The 24,594-nt window shown below is 37.3% G+C and overlaps 2 long non-coding RNA genes across 2 annotated transcripts; one reads left to right on the top strand and one right to left on the bottom strand.

Moving 5' to 3' along the window:
• Positions 1 to 9,465: 9,465 nt before the first annotated feature.
• On the top strand, positions 9,466 to 9,849 carry LOC129750121 (uncharacterized). Its single transcript, XR_008738297.1, has 3 exons — positions 9,466 to 9,598; positions 9,663 to 9,721; positions 9,780 to 9,849. It is a non-coding gene; the product is annotated as an uncharacterized LOC129750121 (long non-coding RNA).
• Positions 9,850 to 13,952: 4,103 nt separating this feature from the next.
• Positions 13,953 to 20,373, bottom strand: LOC129746482 (uncharacterized). The gene is made up of 4 exons (XR_008737306.1): positions 20,028 to 20,373; positions 19,558 to 19,958; positions 19,202 to 19,298; positions 13,953 to 14,439 (listed from the first exon to the last, which is right to left on the bottom strand). It is a non-coding gene; the product is annotated as an uncharacterized LOC129746482 (long non-coding RNA).
• Positions 20,374 to 24,594: the final 4,221 nt, after the last annotated feature.

Here is a 24,594-nt window from a genome sequence, read left to right as displayed (position 1 = left end):
CTTCGACGTGCAATAATGCGCGTTCTTTTGCGCAACGTTAAGTTAAAGTGTACCTCATTGGTTTTTAGCTGAGAATCCTCAAAAAATTATACTATGTATTAAACCGCAGTCGAATAAGACATTTTCGTAGATTAACACTTTATGATCCATGACGTTGCGTCCTTCAATCTATGTAGGTATCGTTGAGCCACATCACTAGATTTGTAACAGAGTTAACTCCTAATCCCAAGTAACACAGATTATGCCAACTAGCATTAGGAAGTTTTATTATGGTTTAATTATGGCATTTTTTTGTGCAGGTCGTTTTATAGCGGTTTTATTATAGTCATGCAGAATGCTTATAATTTTTTTTCGACCATATGTTTCATTTCATTTCAAGATGGCGTCTGATAGCGAAATTCAACTTCTACTCGTTTAGCCCTTTCACCCAATACTCATTTTGTTGGGGTTTCATGCGATTTCAAGTCATTTACAACATTTTAAAAATCAGCGGAAGCCGCCATCTTGGATTTCAAGATGGCGTCAGACAACGAAATTTGACCTCAACTAATGATTAACAACTCAGAAATGAGGAACTCAACCTTAGCGTGTAATTGTTTGGCTCGCGAGAGAAACGTCAAATCGTAGCTTTTTTTGGAGTCATCATTAAACCATAATAAAACTATGAATTAACTCACGCCATGTTGGTTGCAAAATCGAAGGGCACAAAATGACGCCATGTTGATGGATTCACAATGCAAGCAATGGAAAATATTTGTTCAGGCCTTTTTCCATCAACTCCATCATAAATGATCATCAGATTTGACGAGGCGCATTTATTTTAAGATACTATTTCATATACATTTTACCTAAAATCTTGACTGGCAGTAGAAAAGACGCTCAATATATGGTTAAAACATTGGTTTTTTTAGCTATTAATTTTACCAGATCATATCTCAATAATGCAATTATCATTCATCAACCATTATGGTTGCTGGAAAAAATAAAAAAAAAAACTCCGAGAACTGACAGAACCGAAAAAAAAAATTTCAAACATGTTTAATAATAGCTTTTTAAAAGCTTTGGTGACCAACATTGATGACCAACAATTATATGTCTTGATGACGTTTCTAGGGTAGGGCCAAATAGCCTGATTTTGGCTTTATTAGAGTCCAGGTGATGTTATAGAATGCGCTTTAGCTTTTTATGAAGATTAATGCGATAGTCCAAACGATATTTTGCTGACCATAATAAAGCTAAAATTGTTACTTAGGATGTGACGTAACGAAAAAAGCACACAATATTTTTTATTTTTATTTCTCGGCAGGAACTATTGATTTTGTTTTATACGAATGAAATAAACAAAAAACATTATATTCTTAAAATTAATATCAAAACAACTTGGAAATTTGAATCAAAGTTTTGGAGATTTTAAATCCAAGAACAATTTTGAATTAAAAGGAAAACATTTCTTCGATGAAAAGAATAATATATTCTTTTTTTCTCGAGGGAATAATGTATTCGAATCCTAGTAAATCTATGAAAAAATCTTTGATTTCGCTGCATTTTTCTTTGAAACTAATTTTTTTTAGGAGAACTAGGCGATGATGCGTTGAAACCGCGCACATTTCTTTGCCCTGCCCGCTAAAATTTCTATTATAATTTTAAAGTGGTAAATAAATTTTGTTTGAATTAATAATTGAACTAGAAAATGGATAGGCATCGGTAACCTTCAAAAATTAGCTCGATGTGTCATAAGTGGATGGCCGGAAGTGTTTTTGTAGTGATAAAGCAACGGATAACCGCCAGAAAAGAAGAAATTGTTAGGTGATGGTGGAGGCAGACGTTACCTGATGAGTATAACACATAAATTTACATTGTTTGAGGTGTAATGAATTTAAAAGATAATTTTGACTAATTTGGGTGCCCTGAATTTAAATGTGTAATATTTCTAACAGCTTTTCTTATTGAAATAACTTTTGAAAGTAGGTAAAAAATATTTAAGAGATTTACGCAATTTTTGATGTTTAAAGTTAAAACATAAAAATTAAAAATAGAAATTTAATATTAATTATAAACTTTCCGCAAGATTTCAAAAAGTTTTGAGTTCTGCATAATAAATTATAGAATTATATCAAATAGAAAATGATTACTTTTCCTCATTTAACGAAGTTTTAAAGTTTTAAACCAAATTGAATTAATTTTTTTAAGTATAAATTCTAACGTTTTTCAGGTTTCAACAAATTTGATAAATGAAATCAAGTTATTTTTAAATTTCTGCAGTACTTTATGTTAGAATCAGAATGGGGGTAGGCTTAATAGCGGCACGTTACCCAAACATACGGGAAAATTGTGCCAAAAAACTGTTGAATTTTACTTCTTACGATCTTCCATCATCATCATCATTGAATTATTCCTTATTTGAATGAAGTATTACAAACAGAATCTGTATCAGATTTGTTGAAAAACGCAGGTTTCAGTGGTGGAATAGAGTTCCCGCATAAATCAGTATTATACAATGACTATTCCCATTATCTTCTTCCCGAGACACACAAAAGATTACTTCTATAGTTTTGGATTATTAATGTAAGATAAGGCTTATCATTTTTTCCTGAAATGGAATCGTTTGGACGCACTTTACGATACAGAGTACGGGTCGTTAAGTAGAGTAACCATTCAATTTTTTTGCTTTTTTCTTCTCACTGCAAGCGAGTTGGATGTTATCTTTATCTAATGATCCAATCATCCAAAAAAGACGATACAGCTTATCTTCAACTAACAATAGAAATATTCAAACCCGTACTGGGGTTTTGATTGTTTTATATTATTCAAATTCAATTCCCGGAAACTAAAAACCAAAGTTTTGTTTTTCAAATTCGTTTTATTCGAAACTTTTTACAGTAAATACATACATACAATTTCATTCGTATTTCGGACCTTATAGGAATGTTCCGCAAAACATCTTCCGGGCGTTCCGAAAAACACTTCTATCGTTTCCGTTTTTTTTCACGAATGCAGATTTTGTATTTTTTACCTTTTTTCACTCGGTTTTTTGGCTGACTCGCAGCTTCCTGAGTTCGTCCGGATGAGCGACATATGTACTTTGTCTTCGATCTGGATGCACCAATTGGACCATCCGGATGTTGCATGAAGCACATTCCGGTTGTTCTTGTTGAAGCCTTTCTGCACTTTCTGGTTGTTGTTTCCTGCTGTGCTTGTCCTGGTTCTTGACTTTGCAGCTTTCCACTCCGAGTCGCATTCTTTCTTCGAAGCTATTGTGCCCTAGAATGACATTAATAATTTAACAGTCCCTCTATACAATGAGGTTTTCACTTACCTTCATCAAATGCGTTGTCCTCATTCCTCAAAGCTTCCGCGTAGTTTTGGGGAAATTGTTATTTATCTTTCTCTCGATTCTGGATCCAAAAATATATTTTACTTAAAAAATGAAATTTTTGTAAAAATAACGTGTGTTGACATGACAGCAGAAAATAAGAGGCGTGTTACAAAAATGCTCAATCTGTTTCCGAGATGATTAGTCTGATCTTTCAGATATAATTTTGTATCATTAAATTGCGTTGCAAAAAAAAATCAGTTTGTTTTAAAATGATGTTTCAAAAATGATATTTTATCCGTTTTAGCAAAAGCACATTGAGCCAAGACGCAAGGTTAAACGGTAAGATAAGTATAATCAGAAAGGAATAATACTGAAGATTCGGCCTATCATATTTTACTATGCGGATTATCTTTATTCATGTTTCGTCAGTCTAGGCATAACATATCTACACAATTCATTAGTAATTGCTATTGTCGCACTCTCCACTTATCATATTCCCTAACTGGGAATGTACTCATTTCTCAATGAGTACTTTGATACTCTTACCCAGAGTATCTGGCAACACTGTTGTGTTACCACAAACCCAATTTGAGTATTCTAGCCTAACCGTGTGATGATGTAAACATTTGTACTGCGTTTATCATCATCACCTGTCATTAGCAATCATTGATCTATTTTTCTCGATTGCGAATTGGGATTGGGCCTACTAAAAAGAATAAAGCTTGCTCTTTACTCTTACACTGATTTCCATAAGAATGACAGCTAATCGGAGTGAAATTGGAGTGAAGGCTATTGCTTTCTCTGTTTTACACACGAGAAATCGTATACCGGGCCGAACCAAAACAAACAATGTTTTGGTTCTGCTCGTGGCAGCAGAAGTCTACTGCTGTTGAAGGATGCCTGAGGTTACTTACGGTTTGTAAGTTTCAACAATATTTAATGAGAAAAACATAGTTTCCACCTTCTGTCCATTCCACCCAATATTCCAATTGAAAACGACAAAATCTTCAGAGCTTGTAATTTTGAATTTTAAAACCTGCGATTGAAATGTATAAAATTTTCATTTGTTTATATTACATAAAATCATGTTTATTGAATAGATCATGAACTTTGAATTAATCTTTAAAAATTTCGAAAAGTAATTCAAAGTAGTAACTTTGTAACTAAATTTTAAAGCGTAAATTTAATTTGCTGTGTGCTTTTAATACTTACAACAAAACATGGAATTCTTTTTTTAATTTTTTTTATCAGTTTCTTGTAGAAATCATTCTTTTTCCACCATTTCCTTTTCAGTATAATTGAAGTTGAAGTTATTATTTTGAACTTAAAAAATGAACTTAATTAGACTATCAACTGTTGAAAAGTTCATTTTCCCATAATCAAACATTTATATTCCAGACCGTGATTAAATTTTTGTTAAAATTCTTAATAGGGTAAGTGAGCCCTATTTTGGCATGGTCCTTTTCTTGGCATGCCAACATGTCTTTTCATGTATTTCATATCCAAATTGAGATAAAAAAATTTGAATCATCTCTCAAAACTCTCGTGTACCAATTTTCGTCTGAATCCGATGTATATAACGACAATATCGCATAAACAGTGAATAGTTAATATGGACGACCCCTTTGGCCGACCCCTGATTTTAGTTTGGATAAGTGAAATCAGTTGTTTGTCCCAAATAACTCCTATGTGCAAATTTTCATCCCAATCTGATCTGTAGAAACGTCAATATCACTAAGATACTGAAAATTTAATATGGACGACCCATTTTGCCGGCCCCTTATACTAAATTTGATACCTCAAATCGATTGCACGTCACTCAAAACTATCATGTACCAATTTTCGTATGAATACGATGTATAATAACGCCAATATAGCAAAAACAGCGAACAGTTAATATGGACGACCCCTTTGGCTGACCCCTTACACAAAATTTGACACCTGAAATCGATTGCTCGTCTTTCAAAACACTCATGTGCAAATTTTCAAAACGATCCGACAAAAAGTAACGTCAATATCGCGAAAACAATATTTGTCTTCTATGGACGACCCCCTTCAGAAGGGGTCATCCTAAAATCTAAAAACATTTTTCATCATTCCTGGTCCTAATGAGCATCCATGCCAAATTTCAGCTCTCTAGCTCTTAAGACGGCTGAGTCTATAGAGGACAAACAAACAAACAAACAAACAAACAAACATACAGAAATTGCTTTTTATATATATAGATTAATTTTCTTAGATCTGCATCCGAGGCAATTATGTTGGAAATCACCGTATGATAGTCATATGAACTCACCTTTCTAGTGCAACTGTTAAATTCACATGCGATTTCAAACGCGGTCATTCATTTGAAAAATTTGCAATAAATACTCATGCGTACAGTTAAACTCGGCAAAAAATCAAAAAATATTAGAAAGACAAAAGAATGAATATTTATTTAGGTTTTGAATAAAAATTTAAAACTAATTTTGTTCCTTTTCTTGGCATGCAACTTCAATCGAAATACTCCACCAGTGTTGGAAGCTGGAAAAAATACATGTTCATCAAAGAGGTATTTTTGGGCTGATGTTTTCCCAAAAAATTCATTTAAAACTCGCACAAATGTTTTCATACAAATTGGGTTGTATGATAAGACCGTTTCTATCAACTTAAGCTTCGAAATAAGTTGGAGAACATAAGTGATTCGACTAACTAAAAGTCATATCCAAGCATTGAAAATGCAAAAATTGCTATTTGGGAACCATGAAACGAAGGTACATTGGTATGCGTGAGAACAGCATTTGCATTGCAGTCTGCCGAGCACCTGGTCTCCTACAGAACACAGTGGCTCAAAATAAAAAAAAAAAATTAGTGAAATTAAGCAACTCACTAGACTTATGATGTTTTTCTTATCTAAAAACTGTTAGATCGATGGAAATTTATGACTTTAGTATATAACATAACATAATTAATTGAGTTTTGGAATCGTTTTCTATTGCTTGGGAACCATATACTCAGTTCTGATTTTTTTGGATTTTTGTTCTAATTTTTTTCTTGGAAACAGAAGTTGGAAGTTCAGGAAAATGTCGTTTTCTTTCCAATTATTCCTTAAAATATTAGATATGAGTCGAATTTAAAAAAAATTGTTACGTTTGAATTTATCTTACGGTATAGAGCGAATACGCAAACTTTTATTTTTAAACCCATTCCCTCTAAACAGGCACAGAGCGTGCATTCATTGAAACCACCCCTGAATGACATCAAACACTGAACCTCAAAAATACCCAAGCTTGAGAACTTTCCCCGCCAACCCGAATGAAACTCCCTCCCTACAGGTTTGGCTATTGGTGGCATAACCCAAAGTTAAGCTTTCAAAGGAGAACTCATCCCCCAAAATCTGATACCGCAATAAAATGGAAATCAAAATAAAAAAATTACTGCAGGTACGGGAATCACACCCATACCTGCAATGGCTCTGCGATAACCATCTCAGGATGCTAACCGCTCGACCACCGAAGAGTTGTTGAGAGAGGCAGCTACATCATCGTATATGCGAAACTTTCTGCGAATGAAGAGGGAATAAAAGTTATCCCCCAAAAAAAAAACAGTTCTTCGCTTTGAACTTATCCCCCAAACCTTAATCTGCCACGATGGAGGTAACAGAATAAGACGCGCTTACAACAAAACCCCCCCAAAAAAACAGTTCTCCGCTTGAAGGACAAGTTTGGCGTATTGGCAAGCTGTGATTTTTTCACAAACTTAAGTTGTCAATCTTGAACTTAGGTTTGGCGGGTGGCAGTTCTCAAGTTTGGGTATTTTTGATTTTCAGTGAAAAAAATCAACACATGGGACGGCGACGGCGACGTCGACGGCAAAATACGAGAGAAAAAGTACATGAGTCAGCAAAAATTGTGGGGGAGACGCGTGTGAGATCTGCTGCTGTTCGGTCGTACGTGGCGACGTGATAACAAAATTGCCAAAATTCGGTCGCAAAGATAGTTTTTTTCACGGTCTAAGTGCATCGCTCCCGTCGAAGAAAGTTTTCGATTTCCTCTGGAACGTGTTTTTATCCCGGAACAAGGCCGATTGATCCTGGAAATTATTACAGTATAATATTGTTTGTGAACGTAAATTGTTAAAATATATGCTGTCAGTTTGAGGTGATAAAAAAGAACAGTAAACCAGAGTTCTCACTGTACATCACAAACAAGATGCCCCCGCAACAAACAACCCATCTGTCATGTAACCACTTAATCCACTGATCAAAAATAAGGAAATTTGACACCGCTTGACTTCCGCTTTAAAACTGGTGCTTATTCTTCTAAGAGGCTTGTAAGGAGCGTGAACAAAGTTACCAACAGTGTGCTAAAAGTGGAATAAGTGACAAGCTAGCCCTGTAAAGCCTATAGAAGCCCGAGAAGAAAGCCACAAAACAACCGGGTCGCGCATGCCAAGCCAACAAGCCTAAAGACATCTATCAAAGACGGGTGATAATAATCGTGCAAAGAGCAGCGAACAGCAGTGAGATCATTCCTGAAACATCCGGCTTATTTGCTCATTGACAACACGGAATCAAACAGGCAGTTTCTGACTATTCCAACGGCCTAGTTTCTGATCAGAAATAATCCCGAAGACGTTAACCGAATATCGACCGTGAACTTCGATCCACCAGTGAACGCACATCCAGGCAAAGAGGGCTCTCATCGAGAGCCCTTTAAATGCTGCTTCAAGTCCTGGTGCATCGAACACCTCGCAACTACGGTGGAAATCACACATCGATGGCCAATCGTGACCAGGTACATAAACAAGCCAGTCGTCCCTGTGGTAGTGGAAAGCCGAGCCAGTTGAGTGCCGATCGAAAGCTCCAGTCGCTTCACTGAGTATTGGTGACAAATTTCTCACATCAGCCAGTACAAGCGCTTTCCTTACTGTGTGCGGTGACTCGGATCTGCGTCGTCAAAGGAAAGCGAATCAAACGCGTCGGTTGTGCTTAGCTGGCACCGGTACGCTTGTGAAAGTCACGGGAACGAAGTTCGGTTGGTGCCAGGTGAATCTGAGCCGGAGTGCTGCCGTGGCAATAGTCGATTGTGAATCGTTTGCTGAAAGGGCTACGGCCATATTGATGTCAGCATAGTGTGGGGAATTAAGGGATGGCCTGCGGGCAATAGTGTGCGTAGAAGCCTGGGTCATACGCTAGTGGCGACGCCGCTGAGCAGCATGCAAAAGTGTTGGTGAAACAAGCATAGTGAGACGTGAGCAAAATCCAATTGGGGATTCCCCGATGCACTTGATGCATCGGTTTGTTTACACCAAATAGGAAGAAGTCTCATTGAGAATAGGGTGGCAAGTGTAATCGAATATAAAAGTACCAAAGGAGAAAATACCAGTTGCATGCATGGGAATGCGCTGCAGGTGCATGGAAGCAGAGGAACTACCCGGGGCCCCGTGATCACCGCTTAGGAGGACACTTCGGAGAATTAGCAAGTAAGATTAACCTTGTGTAATTTATGTATGTAGAATATAAGCACAATGTCATGTCATCCGTAAAATATGTTGAATAGTCTCGGATAAAGCATTAATACGAGTCACATTACATAATCCAGACCTCGCGATTCTCGTACCTTGGTACCAAAAGCAATCGTGTACATCAATAAATCTTACGCAATATATGAGCTTGTAATAAAATCGACCCACAAAAGTCGCCCATGTGGGGTGAAATCTGATCGAGAAAGTGCAGAAAAAGAAAATCCCATCGCCGCTTTGAGGTTAGGTGGTTGATTCTCTGCTGCTGCTTCAAGTGCAGAAAGCAGAAGTACAGTGTGTGGACATTCTTGTTCGCGGAAACATCGTCATCGAGAGAATTGGTGTTCCCCATGTCGGATCCTTCTAAAGCGTCTTCCGGACAAACACGGCGGATAAAGACGGCGAAAGGTGTCTACGAGAGACCGGCGGTAAAGGTTGCAGTGATAGACGTAAGAGCTAAGAAGGAGTTTGCTGACTCAGAGGCGGAGTCAGCAAACTAGGGGGGAGTGTCACTGAACTGACTTTCGATACCGAAAGTGCCATTGAACGCACTCGCGCAATGACAGCAGGAGAATTCGAAGATGCGTTCGAATGTGTAGGTGAGAAGTGAGTTCAGGAGTATAGGCGGGAAAAAAAATAAATCGAGATAGATTGTAAACAAAACAAAGATTGTGGAATTTCAATGCAAGTAGTATCGTTTGGTGATCAGAAGAAAATTAAAGCTAAGTTCGCAGTGGTTATTGTTGAGTTTGAATACTTACCCTAAATTTACGTGCTAAGGTAGGCCTAAACACCAAATTGAATTGCGTAACGCAAATAATAATTGAAAATTATCCCAATCTAGGCATTTGCAACTTTAGTACGAAGGCGCGAAGTGAAACTGCGCAGGGAAGTTGAGCACAGGTATGCCTATGAAAAGTGATTAAAAGTGATAGTTCTAATGCATTGTTAATTAATCTAGGCTACAATACCACGCAACGAAGCGTTTTCAATTAGGAATCGCCAGATTGAACCGAAATCGAATTGAGGTGAGAAATTGATTGAGAAAAGTGGAAATTGAATCTCTAACCTGTCGGATTTTTCTAAGGCATCTTCCGGACAATCACTTAGAAAATGTCCGTTACTGCCAAAATTCGTTACTCAACTGATCTCTTCACGAATATTTGCATTTCCTCATCTCTTTCTCTATTCTAACTGTTTCTAAAAACACTTGGAAAACGTCCGTTACTGCCAAAATTCGTTAATGAACTGATGCTTCACGAACATTTTTATTTCCTCCTTTCTTTCTATATTCTAACCGATTCTAAAAAGGCCTTTTACACACTAAACTAGAACTATTCATTTCCATGTTTATATCGATCAAAATGTTTAATCATTATTTCATACTTTTCATTTTTGCTATTGTTCATCTGTATCCTACAATCTCCTTCGCCCCTACTCTTTAAAAGTTTACGCTTTGATGATACTAAGACTGCTTCTAAAAGTCCAGAGAAACATGCTATTTCTTTCGATGGTAACCCATTTTTATACTTATGTTGCACACGAATTTCTGCTAACCTTTCTTTTTTTATGAAGTTCTTTATTGAAAATTGTGTTTATCTAGAATCTTTTTCAAAATCTCAATTGAAATCAAAAGTTGAGAATAATTATTTAAATCTCAAATCAGAATTATAATTTGAGCAAGGCTCAACATGAAACGGTAATTTTTATTTTTTAAATGAATTTTGGGTTCTATCAACTTCAAAACTATCTATCTTGTGTTTGTAGTGTGAATTTTTGTTCCATCCCAAATCCCAATAAGAACTATGGAACAGAAAATTTGATTCTATCAATTCTTAACCGATGATTTGAATTCAATTCAATTATGCCTAACTATGTGGCTCTATTTTCATTATATATTGTGGCTATTCACAATATATTGTGGCTCATTCTTAATTTTATATTTTAATTCATGAATTGAAATTCTTTTATTTTAATTCCAAACAATGTTTTTTATCTTTGGCATCGAATATTTGGGACTGTTTTTTTTCTCATCATACAATTTCACTATTTCGGTTTGTTTTTCTTATTATCATTTAGAAGAGTTCACATTTTTATTAATATTTTCTGTCTTTTTAATTCCGTATTTTCTACTTTACCATCTTGAACAATTTGCATTTATATGAATTTTTATTGCATTTTTCCAGATTTGGATTACTTATTATCGCTTTTTTTGTTTTATTATAGATTCAACAATTTTTTTTTGTTATCAAATGTTTAGCAGTTTTTAACTTTTTTTGTTTCTCCTCATAAACTTTTTTTTTAACCATACGATCTTGAACAATTTAAAATTTATTTAAAAGTTTTCTCTGTTTTTTTTTTGTTTCTCATCACTTAATTTTACGATTCCGTTTTTTTCTATTTTATCATCTTTAACAAATTTTAATTTATTTTGAATTTATCCTCACCGATTCTGTCTCATAATATTTTTCATCGCTGTTTTTTTTCTGGCATTTTGGATTAATTTTGTTTTGAGTAAAGTTTCAATTTCAACCATTCTTTTTCCTTTGTCATCAAATATTTCGACTGTTTCTTATTATCATACAAATTCACAATTTCAGTTATGTGTTTCTATCTTACCGTTTTGAAGAAATCATAACTAATTTTAAATTTCTCCTTTGATGTTTTGTTCTATTGGTAATTTCACAATCTCGTTTTACTCTATTTACCGTCTTGAACAATTTTTAATAATTCTTTCTCATCATGTTTTTTTTATGATTATTTGATTCTGAAGCATAATATTTTTTTCTGTTTTTCATCTTTTTTTTTGCATTGCACCGCTTATTTAAATTTCTATCTTTTTTTTTTTTTTTTTTTGATTATTAATTTTCAATTATTTTGCAGTGACGTTTCAATTCAAACAATTTTTGATGCTTTGTAATCCAATATTTGGAACATTTTTTTTTCTTACCGTACCATTCCACAGTTTTTTCTTGCTACTGCCTTGATCAATGCTTGATTTATATTATCTTTTTTGACAATTTTCTATTTAACTGTCCTTGATCATTTTATAATTTTGAAAATTTATTTCTCAAATTTTGGTATGTTTTGTTGTATCTTGTCGCTGATTTTTTTTTCCATATTAATTCTTACTATTCATTTTCATTAAAGTTTATTTTTAACTGATTTTTTTTTTGGTTACGTTTATATAATTTGAAGTTTTCTCATCACATAATATCAAGATTTGATTTTTTTTCTTTTTTTTTTTTTAATTGTCTTAAAGAATTTCTAATTTAATATCTCTCACTATGTGAACTTATTGATTTCGTTTTCATGTTTTCTTTTATCTCCACTTTTTGGATTTTTTTTTTGTTCAATTGTTCCAAGTTTTAAATTTATAATTTCATTGTCATTTGTTTTTTTTTCAATAACTTAAAGATATATTGAATCAAAGTTTGTAATTTTTTTTTCTCCACTATAAATCAATTTTATGGCACATCCTTTTTTTAAATGTTTTTTATCTCAAACTTTTTATTCCTATCTAAATCCTTGAATTTGAAAACTCTTGAAAGAAATCTTCGAAGCCTTCCGTTTTATTTTCTTTTTTTATTCAATTATCTTATTTTTGTAATTTAGAATTCCGCCTTCCCATCGAAATTCCACAGCTAATCAATAATTCAACTTCCTCTTTTCATCGTTTTTTTTTTCTATCTAAATCCTCGAAGTTTTAATTTAAAACTCTTGAAAGAAATCTTAGAAGCCTTCCGTTTTATTTTGTTTTTTTTTCAATACTCATATTTTTGTAATTTAGAATTCCGCCTTCTCATCGAAATTCCACAGCTAATCAATAATTCAACTTCGCCTTCTCATCGAAGTCAAATATTGTATTCAAAGAACTTCGCCTTCCCATCGAAGTCCATTAGGTGTTATTCAATCTTTGTTTTCAATTTTAATTTTCATTTTGATTTTTTTTTTAGAAGCTTCGCCTTCCCATCGAAGTTCCTTTACATATGAAATATCTTTTTATTTTTTTCCTTATCATCATTTACTAGGATCTCCGCCTTCTCATCGAAGTCCTATTTTCAAAATTACCATCTTGGATCTAGTTTTTTTTTTTTCAAATAATTTGGCTTGCTATTTTTTTAATCGGAAATAAGCTTCTAAGGTTTCATTCAAATTAAATTTGATTCACCTCTTCTCACTTCACTTTTCATTGACACATCGCACTTTTTACGCGGAAGATACTCACTTAATCCGGGGAGCCATGACTGTGCCATTGTCGGATCCTTCTAAAGCGTCTTCCGGACAAACACTTGGAAAACGTCCGTTACTGCCAAAATTCGTTAATGAACTGATGCTTCACGAACATTTTTATTTCCTCCTTTCTTTCTATATTCTAACCGATTCTAAAAAGGCCTTTTACACACTAAACTAGAACTATTCATTTCCATGTTTATATCGATCAAAATGTTTAATCATTATTTCATACTTTTCATTTTTGCTATTGTTCATCTGTATCCTACACCCCAGATTTTGGTTCCCGGAAGGATCCGTGAGTAAAGCGAAATGGCTTCGCCGACGGATCAGGTGGAGATTTTGCGTGGTCGCGTTTGGGTCCACCTTTTCAACTCAGGGAGGAGCCTTTGCCAAGAAGCATGTGGTGCAGCATGCGCACCCCAAAAGGCACGATTGTCCGTCAGCCGTCAGGAGCCTGGAAGCATTCGGAGACAAATACGCGCAAAGGAATCCAGACAGAAACCTGTCTACCCTCGGGACTCTGTACAGGGGCTACGCGGGAACCAGCATCCCGCATAAGTCAGTATTATACAGTGACTATTCCCATTATCTTCTTCCCAAGACACCCAAAAGATTACTTCTATAGTTTTGGATTATTAATGTAGGATAAGGCTTATCATTTTTCCATGAAATGGAATCGTCTGGACGCACTTTACGATACAGTGAACGGGTCGTTAAGTAGAGTAACCATTCAATTTTTTTGCTTTTTTCTACTAGCTCTGAGCGAGTTGTATCATACGTGGAATCTTTTCTCAATGGTTTTCGTATAAAAAAATAACGATACAATATATGGTGTAGTTTTGATAAAATTATTGCAATTTAAATAATTGAAATAAAAATATGTTTCCGATTCGTGTTATATTTTTTTTATTAAAAGTTTTTATTCACTCTTACAATTTTTACAATATCTTTCCAACCGTTCGAAAGCGAGCTTTTTGCATTTCTTCTTTTAATTTCCATTATCCTTGAATTTAGATTATTCTTACATACAAAGTTCTTATTGGTTTTGTGTAAATTTGTAAAAGTGCCTAAGAATTAAGAAATAAAACGCGCCTCAAAATTGAAGGAGTGCTCGATTAAACAATTTAAATTTAAGCAATTTTTAAATCAGTCCAAAAAGTATTAAAAAGGAATTTTTACTACATTTTCAAGAAATGGAGAATCTTTTAAATATGCTTATCTAGCTTAATTCTTGAAACTGGCACTTGCATCTCTTCATATCCTTATTTGGGGCTTATTCTCTCCAGTCACTTTTATCCTTAATTTATTGCTGGATGTATTTTTTGGTCAATTGCTCTGGAAGGTATGAAAACAGCATCAATTTTCGGAATCCGTGCGTTCGTTATCTGGAAGAAAGAAAAGCATGAATAAAATACTTATTATTGGTATTGCCAATCGAATTTCAACTAAAATATCTATCATTGTTACATAACCCTTGTGTCACTATGAGCATCCTGTGTTTAAAAACAGATGTTAAACATAGTCGATAAAAACTATTAGTTAAAATAAACATATTGCCATGGTATTTTGTATCAATTAGATTCGTCCTCATTACTACCACAGAGAACAGACGTACAAGCTAGCACACAAAACTTGTGTAAAAATCCCAACACCCCTTTTGAACCATTTTTTGTTTTTTGGCTGAGCCACCAGATGTCTCCAAACACACCAAATTTAACTGTCAAAAAAAGCTGACTAAGTTTCAGTCAGTTTTCTATAGGTCGTATGAGCTCTTAGCATGCTTCAAGAAAATCGCTGTTGAAGTTTCGTAATACGTTCATCATGTTGCATGAAAAAGATAAACAACAAAGTTATTATCTGTTTCCTTCAAATTTGTTAGAATTTTTCATTTTTTTTTTCATTTACATAGTATTCCGTCTTACGACATAACTTGACGAACATAATTCCTAAAATTCACTCGGTCCATGGCAACCGTTCTCCAATTTCTCGGGCACCCCACGTTCGCCAGATCACGCTCCACTTGGTCTAACCACCTCGCTCGTTGCGCCCCCGCTCGTCTTGTTCCTACCAGATTCGTAGCGAACACCTGTTTTGCAGGACAGTCGTCCGGCATTCTCGCAACATGTCCCGCCCAGCGTATCCGGCCAGCCTTAACCACCTTCTGGATACTGGGTTCGCCGTAGAGTCGCGCGAGCTCGTGGTTCATCCTTCGCCTCCACACTCCTACGCCGCCAAAGATGGTTCTTAACACTCGTCGCTCAAATACTCCGAGTGTACGCAGGTCCTCCTCGAGCAATATCCATGTCTCGTGCCCGTAGAGAACAACCTGTCTAATGAGCGTCATATACAGGCTACACTTCGTGCGAGGGCTAAGTTTTCTCGACCGCAGTTGCTTGTGGAGTGCATAGTAGGCACGACTTCCGCTGATAATTTGCCTCCGGATCTCACGGCTGGTGTCATTGTCTGCGGTCACCAGTGAGCCGAGATAGACAAAGTCTTTGACTATCTCCAGCTCGTCGCCGTCGATCGTGACCTTGTTATTACTGGACAAGCGGGTTCGGTCGGTCTCGGATCCGCAGGCCAGCATGTACTTTGTCTTGGACGTATTAATCATCAACCCAATCCTTCCTGCTTCGCGTTTCAGTTTGCGGTAGATCTCCTCCACCGCCGCAGATGATCTGCCGACTATATCAATGTCATCGGCAAAGCAGATAAGTTGACTGGATCTGTTGAAAATCGTCGAAACCGCTCGTCGAATAACACCTTCTAGCGCCACGTTGAACATCATGCAGGATAGACCATCACCTTGTCGAAGCCCCCTGCGCGATTCGAATGAACTCGACAATTCACCCGAAATCCGCACACAGCACTGCGTTCCATCCATCGTCGCCTTGATCAGTCTGATCAGCTTCCCGGAAAAGCCGTTCTCGTCCATGATTTTCCATAGCTCGTTACGGTCGATCGTGTCGTATGCGGCTTTGAAGTCGATGAATAGATGGTGCGTAGGGACTTGGTGTTCACGGCATTTTTGGAGGATTTGCCGTAATGTGAATATCTGGTCCGTCGTAGACCGTCCCTCCATAAAGCCGGCCTGATGACTTCCCACGAATCTGTTTGCTTGTGGCGTTAGGCGGCGGAGTAGGATTCGGGACAACACTTTGTAGGCGGCATTGAGGACAGTGATCGCTCGGTAGTTCTCACAGTCCAATTTGTCGCCCTTCTTGTAGATGGGGCATATTACCCCCTCCTTCCACTCCTCCGGTAGCTGTTCTATGTCCCAGATCCGGATTATCAACCGGTGTAGGCAATCGGCCAACCTGTCCGGGCCCATTTTGATGAGTTCAGCTGCGATGCCATCCTTCCCAGCCGACTTGTTTCTATTCAGCTGGCGAATGGCTTCCTTAACTTCACTCATCGTTGGGAGTGGCTCGTCTTCGTCGTTGGCTACGCCGGCGATGTACCTTCCCCCACCGTCTTGATCTCCTGCATGTGCGCCGTTCAGGTGTTCATCGAAGTGCTGCTTCCACCTTTTCATCACCTCACGATTGTCCGTCAGGATACCCCCGTCCTTATCCCGGCACATTTCGGCTTGCGGCACGAAGCCTTTGCGGGATGCGTTGAGTTTCTGATAGAACTTTCGTGTTTCTTGGGAACGATGCAGCTGCTCCAGCTCCTCGAGCTCCTCCTCCTCCAGGCGGCGCTTTTTCTCCTGGAAAAGTCGGACTCGCTGCCTCTACCGCTGTCGGTGATTTTCCACATTTCGACGGGTGCCTCTCTGCACTACTGCCGCCCGCGCGGCATTCTCTTCGTCCATCACCCTCCTACACTCCTCGTCGAACCAGTCGTTCCGTCGAGATCGCTCCACATAACTGATGACGTTCTCCGCAGCACTGTTGATGGCTGTTTTGATGGTATCCCAACAGTCCTCGAGAGGGGCTTCGTCAAGCTCGCCCTCTGCCGGCAGCGCTGCTTCGACCCATTGCGCGTAATCTGCCGCGACCTCAGGTTGCTTCAGTCGCGCGATATTTAACCGAGGCGGGCGTCGGTTTCGCGTGTTGTTCACTACGGAGAGTTTTGGGCGCATCTTCACCATCACCAGATAATGGTCCGACTCAATGTTGGCGCCCCGACAGGATCTGACGTCGATGATGTCCGAGAAGTGCCGGCTGTCAATCAAAACGTGGTCGATCTGTGATTGAGTTTGGTACGGTGATCTCCAGGTGTACTTGTGTGGGAGGCGGTGCTGGAAAAAGGTACTACGTACGGCCATTCGTTTGGAGGCGGCGAAATCAATAAGTCTGAGGCCGTTTTCGTTGGTCAGCTGGTGTGCACTGAACCTTCCAATTGTCGGTTTGAATTCCTCCTCCTGGCCGACCTGAGCATTGAAATCCCCGATGACGATCTTGATATCATGTTTTGGGCAACGGTCGTATTCACGCTCCAGCTGCGCGTAGAATTAGTCTTTGTCGTCACCGGTACTTCCGAGGTGAGGGCTGTGCACGTTGATGATGCTGATGTTGAAGAACCGGCCCTTGATTCTCAACCGGCACATTCGTGAGTTGATCGGCCACCACCCGATCACGCGCTTTTGCATCTTTCCCATCACTATAAAAGCTGTTCCAAGCTCGTGTGTGTTGCCGCAGCTCTGGTAGATGGCACGACCATCTGGGTACGTTCGTACCGTGGAGCCCTTCCAGCATACCTCCTGCAGCGCTACGATGTCGAATTTGCGGCTCTTCAATTCGTTGGAGAGCACGTGGGTACTGCCCACAAAATTTAGAGATCGGCAGTTCCATGTTCCAAGTTTCCAATCGCTAGTCCCTTTTCGTCGCGTGGGTCTTTGCCGATTTCCATCCGAAATTTGTTGTTCGTTGTTCGTTGCTTATGTTTTTTGTAGTCACAGGCTCGCAAGGCCCGCAACTAACCCCACTATCTCGCAGGAGGACCGTCGTGATGTTGCTGTTTTGGGTCCCGAACACCACCAGGACGCTGTTGCACTCCGCACGCCGCCCCTGACCTGGAGAACAGACGCGTACGAAGCCCCCTGACTCAGTCTGCATGCGACCAAAGCATCCACCGGGGTTGGGTACCCGATCTCCGCTAAGGTTGCTCGCACCCCAGCTAGCACCACGGGGAGGTAGAGAATCGGAGTTGCAGACAAGAGGTGATATGACCACTACCCGAAGGTTGGGTGTATGGGGTCTCGAGTTGCACATTGTCTACTTCACTAGCCAATTTGTTAGAAATACAAAGTTAAAAACATCTGGATTCTAAAGTGATATGTGAAAGTAACCCGTTTTGAGATGTCTAGAATTAGTACTGCTGGGTGAGACTGATCGTCAAGAAGGTTCTTGTATTTGACTAGTAGTGACACAATAGTAGGCCTAGTATTGTGTGGTGGTTGCTACAATTCTATCTGTATCAACCACTGCAAGGTAGTAGGCCCGTGAGGAACAAATCGATGAAATGTGATGAAAAGTTTTCAAATTAAAATTACCCTTCCGCTCATTTTCAACATCTTTCATCTTATTCTAATCTTCTATCCGTCTATAATCTTTCAATTCTCAAATATTCTTTCTCGAAGAATATAAATTTCACCGAAAATAAAGAATGTGAAATTTCGCCAAGTTAAAAGTAACTCTGATTTAATTTATTTAGCAATAAATTAAAGCCGTCCATTTTACTAAGACATTAGATTGATTTTTTGTGAGCTGATATACGATTACGCCTTTTCGAAAACTGGGCACTTCTAAGTTGATTTTTAACTTTTGAACGGCGCAATAGATGGCACTGTTTGTAGTCAATTTCTAACGTATTTTTTTGGTGATAGCATTTAAAATTTTACACACTTTTTCGACGATTTTTTGTTCGAGCTTGTACGTCTGTTCTCTGTGTTACTACTAATGAGCCTTATGAGTTATTTTGGTTAAATAAAATTCACATAATTGTTTTTGTTCAAATCAAATCTAATTTAAACTATTCTACGGCTTTTAATGATGATTCCATCATTTGTGTAATTCAAAGACTATTTCCATCAGTCAGTTCAGGAAGAATTGAATTAAACAGAAATACATTAAAAATTAATAAGATTAATTACTTCGATGAACCTTACATATGGGCTTTTAGAGATTAAAAAAGATCGCTTACCTCGCTCACGATGAACATTATGCTAGTGGCTGGTCCTAGTTTCCTTCCTTCGAAGTTAGAGGCTTCAAAAGTTTGCAATCACAGTGTAGCACACAATCTAAAAAATTATCGACAAAGATTAACGAAAAACTCTAGATTCCGGTATTGAAGTGATTTTACATTTTTTTTTCAATTTCAGTCTGCGATTCAATTGAATTTAAATGATTCATAATCGATTCTCCGATTTCAGAATAAAACTTCCTATTTCATTTTAAAAATTTGATTTGATATTCTCGTTAAAAATTGAAAATTTCATTTCGAATTTGATTAGAATTCCGATTCACAATTTCATATAAAAGAATAAAAATAATGTTTACCTTTTTTGGGTGTTCGCGTACCGATTTTTTTTTTGGTGTTTACAACATCCCCTAAGGGTGAAACCAGGAGACAGCATGCAGCACCAGGTTCCTTGTAAGATGAACTGCTCCTGCAACGTCGTATCTGGTAAGAACGGTACATGTTGTAATTAGGGAAGTGCTCGCTGGAAGGTTTGGAATTTCAGCTCGATGTGGGGACGATTGTTCCACGTTACTTCTACAGTGCTGTTACTCTCCAAGGTTTTCAATCGGCCTAAGCGTATTTCAGCTTTCATTATTCCAACTGATGAGGGATATGCGATGTTCTCCTTCTTCTGAAAAGGAGGCTGAAGATCCGGGTGAATTTTTACTGTCGCCTTTTCGCTGTTTGTGCTCCTACCTGAACCGCCTTTCGCCACTGCCTGAGAAATAGAATTAGTTTTGATTGAGCTCAATTTACCATAAAATGCAATAAATAATGAAACACTCACCACCAGAATCAGCTTCATCGTTTCCCGTTAAGAAAATTCTGCACTTTGTGATCTAATTATTGGCTTTATTGGCTATTTTCCAGCCAGAAAACTATCGCGATCGCAATTTTCACCGATGTGGAGTCAGCCATTTTTTACTTTTGTTTTCGAATAATGCGAATGATGCAATCCCAGTAAAGACACAAACTGATTCCGCACGAATTCGTTTCAGATCACAAACTGTATCGTCCAGCAAAAGTTATATTATCATTTCTAGCGGTGACGCACCAAGAATCGAAATTTTGTGAAATAATAGATTATTTAAGGACGATAAAACGGATAGTCACTATTATGGTAATCAGTACTGAATGGTATTGACGATTCGATATATGGTATTTGATTATGCGGGATGTGCATGTGATAGACGTCGAGGGGTGCATGACAGTGGCGGAAAAGAGCCCGGAGAGGCCGTCAAATGACCGGAACAAATCGCATGTAAGTCTCTGATTGTTTTACTGTTATAGGGGGACATTTTAAAATGGGTCTTTGAATTTCCGCAACACTTAGTTGCCACCTCAGTTTTGCGTACTTTGTTTAAGGGCGAGAAAGCCATAATTTATTTTGTTATGAAATGTTTACGCGAGGTTTACATTCTAACATCTACTTGGCGTGTCAAACCACTGCGCAACGTCCCGGGCATTCGAGTTGGCTCTTGCTAGAAAGTCATAATCTCAGCTGACAAATTCAAAAGGGCAAAATTTGAAAATACCATTTAAGGAATTTTTCAATTTCTTACTTTATGAAGCCAAACTCCACAATATGAAGATAGTCGTTTGGTAGTGAAAATAACCCTATGTGTCGCAATCGCAAGTCTCCTAGAGTATTTTACTATCAACTTATGGTCTATAAAAACTCAAAAGGAATAATTTAAACAATTATTTTTTAAATGACAACACATCATGATGCACAGAACCATAGAAATGTCGTAAATGAATCTGTCGTTAGGCTTAGCATTCCTGAATTTGTCCAGTTAGCATTCAAGTCAGGAAATTCTTCGAAAAAATGATGAACTGGTGGGCAGATACGGATATTTTACCTCAATATTCTGGCAGCTGGATCACACCAACTTTTTTTAAACTCTACATTGTAAACGTGGGCTAGTCTAGATAAGCCCATGCCATCTGAAATACTTTTCCTAGATTGATTGGCTTTATTCATATTTTATCAGTCATAAGTAACATACTGTATACGTATTGAAGAAATTTTTTGAAGTGTTCAGTTTAAAAAGTTTGCTTACAAAATATGTTAGTTTAGATTTCATCAAAGGGATTTAATGTTCATAAAAAAGAGAAAGTTCAAACCACTCGCGGACTTAATTCGTTTCTGAACCAGTCCCCCTGATGAAGGTTTGGTTCTCAATAATAAATCAATGATTCTTGTTCATAAACAAATATTCTGAAACAACCTAAGGTGTTTATAATCATCACTTTGTTTAAATGAGTAAAAAGTTTAAAGTTTTAAAAATTAAAAAAAAAAAGCGGAAATTGTGGACTTCCGACTTTTTGAAATGAAAGCTTATTTTGTGCTTCCCTTCCAACCAAATTTCATCAATGTTTTCAAAAGCCTTTTTGTTGTATGAGTGGCGCCCGGTGTTCCATCTTCGCATAGAACTTTACGCTCAGCTGACGTCATTCTGTCAGTGGCCTTATATTCAGAATAGCCAACGATTCTGTTAACTGTCAATTGAGCATTGTTGGTAAAGATCTATTGCACATTGCTAGTGGCCAAGAATCGGATCATCGAAACGGCAAACAATTGGTACGGCGGCCAAGTAATTGGAGCAACGCAGTGAATACTTTGCATACATTTTGCTCACATTAATGAAAGTTCCATAGAGAAAACATATTTTTGTTGAATTTTAAGCAAGTTAGCAAGTAAATTCTTCAAAGGATGTTTTATGGTGCACTCAATAGGAAGGTTTGGAATGTTTAAAAAAAGGGTAAACCATGCCTTAGGTGCCAAGGTCGGGTACATTTACCCTACTATATACAGCGGGATTTTTCAATAAACTCTTCAATTGAAAATGATGAAAAAAAACTGTAAATAAAGATAATGAATCAATCACAAATATTATTACTTTAGTTACAATTAATTATGGTTTATTTTGAACTGATCGGATGGTTATTTAAGAATTCAGATTTTTTAAATCTGAATTTAAGAAATATTTATTTTAAATTTGAAAACTGGACTGCTTAGAAATTCTTTTGTAGCAAATTTCTAATTCCAAAGAAGAAACATGATTTGGAAAAATTTACAAATGACTTACTGAAAATAGAATTGAAACTGTCATTGGAAATTGTTTTGATTTTTTCAGTTAAATGTTTTGAGTTTGTCTCGTAATAATGAGTAAATTAGAAAATGGTGTTAAAAATCCATTTCCTTACTTATTGTGAATTTTTGGTATTGTTAGTATTTTCAGGTAAATTTGAATTTTGAGACCCCTCCCCCCGCCACACAATGGGCGATTAGATTTAGATTCATGACTAAATATCGTTTATTTCTGTGCATAAAAATCGTTGCCATCGTTCGTTAGCTTGAACATTGTCCATTAAGACATGGCCAATTCTTTTTAAATTGTGACGATAAGTGAAATATCAGGCACAAAATTAAGAAGTTTGACATCCTTTTTATGGGTTTACTGCTTCTATGATGACTACATATTCAAAGTTCTAGTAATTCATACGTGCTGATCTGGATCACTTCACACCAATTAATGAAAAACAAAAACCTCTAAACTTGGTTGGTCAGAGTCCAACAAGAAAAAAGCTTGCCTTCTGAACCGATTATCAAAAGATCCAGGCCAAAAGTAAACCGTTTAAACAGTTGTACTGAATAAAAATTTTTCTAATACCAAGTCCACCAACTGAATTGTAAACATAAATTAACAAATGACTTAGAATAAGGTTGCAGGATATTTTTAAGCAAGTATGCGGGCCGGAAAAATCCAGGCTATTTTATCTAAACCCTGGCAAAATTTGGGCAGCTCATTTCAAAATTTTCGACCAAAACTGCGGGCAAAATCCGGGAGAATTTGGTCACTAGGCCAGGAATAACCTAAAAAAATCAAGAATATAAAATTGAAATTTTTTTTATCAATCCTTATCAGCAGGTTTTAATCGTATTTCAGTCTTCCATTTAACCTTACATGATTATTTTCCAGATAATTTACTAAAAAAAATCGTTTGAACGCATAAATAAAATGAAATTCCGACACAATTTGTTATTTTTGATAATTTTGGTAAATAAGGTGAAAAAAACCGGGCAAAATGCGGGATAAAATTCAGCCAACCGGGGCGGAACAGACTTTTCCCAAATTTTGTATGAAATTTCCGGACAAACCCGGATAAAATCGGGCGATCTGGCAAGCTTAACATAAAAGCATAAAACCCCTGCTAGAATAAACTGAGACTAAGAATGAATTCCAGCTTTATCATAGTTTAACTTAAACCTGTTTAAGTTTAGCGAATCAATTTAACTAAACAATTAGAAAATCGAGTCTTCCAAATGATAAACGCAATCTTCAAATGCTACCATATGCGTGTTGATAACCAGTTTCAATGCCCAATCAATTAAATTCACCAGAAACATACGGCAACGCAGCTGATATCAATGCCTCCTTTTTCCCTTTTCATCAGACGGCAAATACAAAATTCCTTTCCTGCCAGGATAGCACAGCAAAAAATAAACTCAAATTCTCTCCACAATCATCCGGATCCAGCACAGAACGAGGTCAAAAGGCCAAATCACCAGATTTTCATCGGATCCTTAATCTAACGATCGCACTCCATTATCGCGGATCCTGCCTTATCCGTTTTGCGTCCGCTTGGCTCCTCGTAGCAGTAACTGACCGAAGCTGATAAGTTCTGCCGTCTTGCCCAAGGCTCTCAATTAAAATTGTATGCTTTTCCGTTGTTTTTTCCCCCAATTCCCGGATCAACAGGATCTTTGTCGGATCCAGCTAAATTGATCATTTCCTTCCGACTATTTTTTTTAATTCTTTACCTCTCGCGGTGGGCTTTCTTCGGGGCAAGAAATCCAGAACACAGTTGGTCCTCGCGGATCGATTGACTTGAAAAAAAAACGAGGGAAAAGAAATCGCGTAACCAAAATTAGGAATCGAACGAATCGCGTCATGTGATTGGGGTGAGTCCTGGATGAGCGAAGTGAAAAAAAAAAAACGAAAATCGAAATGGAAAACCTTCGATCAAATGCGCAAAGAAGGGTCCGGCCGGCTTGAGGTGAACGATCCTTGCCCGGTCAGGATGCGTCTGGTTTGTTGAACTTTCGAGGCAGGATTTCGACGGTCCAACTGGTCGATTTCCATTTCTTCCGAAATGAGAAAGAACTTTCAAAGCTTGGATGGAATCAGCTGTGAGGGATTTTGGACAAATAAAATCAATACCCTTTTCGTAAAAGTTTTTCTTAAAATTTTCTTTAATATGTAAATTGTATTGTGAAATTTCTTTCAGTTTTATGACGGTAAATTCTCTGGACTTCCAATAAAAATCATGGAATATTCTTCCAGTTA

This window comes from Uranotaenia lowii, chromosome 2 (assembly GCF_029784155.1).
Source record: "Uranotaenia lowii strain MFRU-FL chromosome 2, ASM2978415v1, whole genome shotgun sequence".
Lineage (NCBI taxonomy): Eukaryota > Metazoa > Arthropoda > Insecta > Diptera > Culicidae > Uranotaenia > Uranotaenia lowii.
This window is presented reverse-complemented; position numbering and strand designations above follow the sequence as displayed.